The sequence below is a fragment of the Colobus angolensis genome, unplaced genomic scaffold, assembly GCF_000951035.1.
Source record: "Colobus angolensis palliatus isolate OR3802 unplaced genomic scaffold, Cang.pa_1.0 Scaffold222, whole genome shotgun sequence".
Lineage (NCBI taxonomy): Eukaryota > Metazoa > Chordata > Mammalia > Primates > Cercopithecidae > Colobus > Colobus angolensis.
The window spans coordinates 1,979,589-1,983,791 of NW_012115400.1; the positions used below are offsets into that span (position 1 = coordinate 1,979,589).

Consider the following 4,203-nt stretch of genomic DNA (forward strand, 5'->3'; position numbering starts at 1 on the left):
ATTTTTTGTATTTTTAGTAGAGACGGGTTTTCACCGTGTTAGCCAGGATGGTCTTGATCTCCTGACCTCGTGATTCGCCTGCCTCGGCCTCCCAAAGTGCTGGGATTACAGGCATGAGCCACTGCGCCCGGCCCACATCTTTTTTCTTTTTCAAGAGACAGGCTCTTGCTCTGTTACCCAGGCTGGAGTGCAGTGGTGCCGTCATAGCTCACTGCAGCCTCATCCTTCTGGGCTCAGGCGAGCTTCCTGCCTCAGCCTCCTGAGTAGCTGGAACAATAGGCATGTGCTATTACGCCTGGATAATATTTTAATTTTTAGTAGACATAGGTTCCCATTATGTTGCCCAGGCTGGTCTTTAACTCCTGGCCTGAAGCGATCCTTCCGCCTGGGTCTCCCAAAGCACTGGGATTACAGGTGTTGAGTCACCACATCCAGCCTCCAGTCCACTTCCTAAACTGTATATGTTACTTCCAGACGCACCTCACAACTCACCTACTGTAGGGCAAGTCTCCAACTCTCCCAGGTCAGCCTTCCTTTCTTTTCCCAAGTTTTCTTGGTTCTTGCAACAATATCACAACACATTGTTTAACTTACAATGGTTGCTGTTTCAATGGTAAGTATTCAGTCTCTCCGAATTAGATTATAATTTGAAAACTTATTTCAAGTTTTCCTTCCATTTAACCTGGTACACTGCTTTATACCCAGGAAATACTCAACAAATGCTACAAATGCTGTTCTGTTTTTCAGTTTTTTGGAGACACGGTCTCTTTCTTTTCCCCAGGTTGGAGTTCAGTGGCACGATCATGGTTCACCACAGCCTTAAACTCCTGGGCTTAAAGGATCCTTCTGCCTCAGCCTCCTTAGTAGCTGGGACTACAGGTGCACACCACTGCACCTGGCTAATTAAAACAAAGGATTTTTTTTTTTTTGGTAGAGGTGGGGGTCTCACTGTTTCCCAGGCTTGTCTCTAACTCCTGGCCTCAAGCGATCTTCCCACCTTGGCCTCCCGCAAGGTGCTGGGATTACAGGCATGAGTCACCTGAGCGACCTGTCTACAGGTGGAGATGCACTGGTGCTGATCCAACCACAAAACTGTTCAGCCCTCTTGGACTAGCTGTGTGTGGATTTGCAAGAGAACAGTGAGGAACTGCAGTATGGCCACTGATGAGTGCAGAAACCAACGTCTGAAGCCCAACCTTGACCTTGAAAGAGTCCCCTCTCACCAGGGAAACCAACAAGTCACAGACAGTAAACAAATCCCATTTTCTGGGTTCAGCTAAGATTTGGGAGACCAAGGCCGGGTGCCGTGGCTCAAGCCTGTAATCCCAGCACTTTTGGAGGCCGAGACGGGTGGATCACGAGGTCAGGAGATCGAGACCATCCTGGCTAACACGATGAAACCCCATCTCTACTAAAAATACAAAAAACTAGCCAGGCGACATGGCGGGCGCCTGTAGTCCCAGCTACTCGGGAGGCTGAGGCAGGAGAATGGCGTGAACCTGGGAGGCGGAGCTTGAGGTGAGCTGAGATCCGGCCACTGCACTCCAGTCTGGGTGATAGCGAGACTCCGTCTCAAAAAAAAATAAAAAAGATTCGGGAGACCGTCTGCAGCCCTACAGAACCAGGGACATAGAGTCCAAAAACTGAATGCTGAATCCCCTCCAGACCTGCACCTGCCCTACTCCCCGCTCAGTTCATGGCAACACCATCATTTGCCAGATGGTCAGGGTATAGACCTCAGAGTCTCCTGTGACCCCCTTTTCTCCCTCACCAGCCACTTCCAATCCACTGGCAAGTTCTGCTGGTGATGCTTCCAAGACATGTCCCAAATCCAAACCCTTCCCTTCACCCCACGGCATGGATGCTGGCAACAGACTTCTGCTGCAGGCCTCTCCCAGCTCTCTCTCTTGCTCCCCAGCACCCAGCAAAGACGTCTTTGTATTTTTTTTTTTTTGAGACAGAGTCTCGCTCTGTTGCCCAGGCTGGAATAAAGTGGCGTTATCTCGGCTCACTGCAACCTCCGTCTCCTGAGTTCAAGCGATTCTTCTGTCTTAGTCTCCTGAGTAGCTGGGATTACAGGGGTGCACCACCATGCCCGGCTAATTTTTTTTTTTTTTTTTTTTCTTTGAGACGGAGTCTTGCTCTGTCGCCCAAGCTGGAGTGCAGTGGCTGGATCTCAGCTCACTGCAAGCTCCGCGTCCTGGGTTTACGCCATTCTCCTGCCTCTGCCTCCCAAAGTGCTGGGATTACAGGCTTGAGCCACCACGCCCGGCTAATTTTTGTATTTTTAGTAGAGACAAGGTTTCACCAGGTTGGCCAGGCTGTTCTCAAACTCCTGACCTCAAGTGATCCACCCGCCTCGGCCTCCCAAAGTGCTGGGGTTACAGGTGTGATCCACCGTGCCCAGCGGGATCCTCTTAAACCACTCTCCTGCCAAAGTCCTCCAGCGGGTTCTCATCACACTGCCCAATGCAGGGTCTACCATCTCTCCTCTGTTCACCAGGTTCACCTGCACTCGCCTTCCCGTCTCTCTCTCTCTCTTTTTAAGAGATGGGAGGCCGGGCACGATGGCTCACGCCTGTGATCCCAGCACTTTTTGGGAGGCTGAAGTGGGCGGATAACCAGGTCAGGAGATCAAGACCATCCTGGCTAACACGGTGAAACCCCGTTTCTACTAAAAATACAAAAAATTAGCCAGGCATGGTGGCGGGCGCCTGCAGTCCCAGCTACTCGGGAGGCTGAGCAGGAGAATGGCTTGAACCCGGGAGGTGGAGCTTGCAGTGAGCCAAGATCGTGCCACAGCACTCCAGCCTGGGGGACAGAGTGAGACTCCATCTCAAAAAAAAAAGAGAGATGGGATCGCCCAGGTTGGAATGCAGTAGTGCAATGATGGCTCACTGCAGCCTCGATCTCCCAGGCTTAAGTGATCCTCCTGCCTCAGCCTCCGGAGTAGATGGGACTACAGATATGTGCCATCATGCTCTGCACATTTTTGTATTTTTTGTAGAGATGGGGTTTCACCATGTTGCCCAGGGTGATCTCTAACTCCTGGCCTCTAGCGATCTGCCAGCCTCGACCTCCCAAAGTGCTGGGATTACAGGTGTGAGCCACTGCGCCTTTAAGCAGCTTTCTGTCTCTTTGACCAGTATTGGTGGCTTACGTCTTTAATCTCAGCATTTTGGGAGGTCAAGGAGGGTGGATGGCTTGAGGCCAGGGGTTTGAAATCAGCCTGGCCAACATGTTGAAACCCTGCCTCTACTAAAAATACAAAAATTAGTCAGGCGCGGTGGCTGATGTTTGTAATCCCAGCACTTTGGGAGGCCGAGGCAGGCAGATCACGAGGTCAGAAGTTCAAGACCATCCTGGCCAATATGGTGAAACCCCGTCTCTACTAAAAATGCAAAAATTAGCTGGGCGTGGTGACGCTCGCCTGTAGTCCCAGCTGCTCAGGTGGCTGAGGCAGAAGAATCTCTTGACCCAGGAGGTGGAGGTTGCAGTGAGCCGAGATCGTTCCACTGCACTCCAGCCTGGACGACAGAGCGAGACTCCGTCTCAACAAACAAACAAACAAACTAAACCAAAAAAAATCCCACATCAGATAGAGTTTCTCTTACAGAAAATACAGAGAGACAAGCTAAATGATCCCACAAGAAGAATCTCATAAATCCAGAAAACAAGACATTCAGGCGAACAACAGACCCAACCCCTCAGTGTGTCAGTGTCATCATAAGGAGCTGCTCAGGATTGAGAGAGGCTCAAAAATATAATAATCAGTAGGCGCAATGGCTCATGCCTGTAATTCCAGCACTTTGGGAGGTTAAGGAGGCAGGATCGCTTGAGTCCAGGAGTTTGAGATCAGCCTGGGCAACACAGCGAGACCCCATCTCCACAAAAAATTTAAAAATTAGCCAGGTGTGGTGGTGTGCACCTGTAGTTCCAGCTACCCAGGAGGCTGAGGCAGGAGGATCACCTGAGCCAAGGAGTTTGGAGGTTGCAGTGAGCTATGACTGCACCACTGCACTCTAAATTGGGTGACAGGGCGAGACCCTGTTTCTAAAATAAATAAATAAAATATATATAATAACAAGGTACACATCCTGGCTAACATGGTGAAACCCCGTCTCTACTAAAAAATACAAAAAACTAGCCGGGCGAGGTGGCAGGCGCCTGTAGTCCCAGCTTACTCGGGAGGCTGAGGCAGGA

At 50.5% G+C, this 4,203-nt stretch overlaps 1 protein-coding gene across 2 annotated transcripts in view; it reads right to left on the bottom strand.

The window, feature by feature from the left end:
• The window catches only part of EPHB4 (EPH receptor B4), a 27,325-nt gene that overhangs the window by 5,398 nt on the left and 17,724 nt on the right, over window positions 1-4,203 (bottom strand). The gene's annotated exons all lie outside the window — the stretch shown is intronic.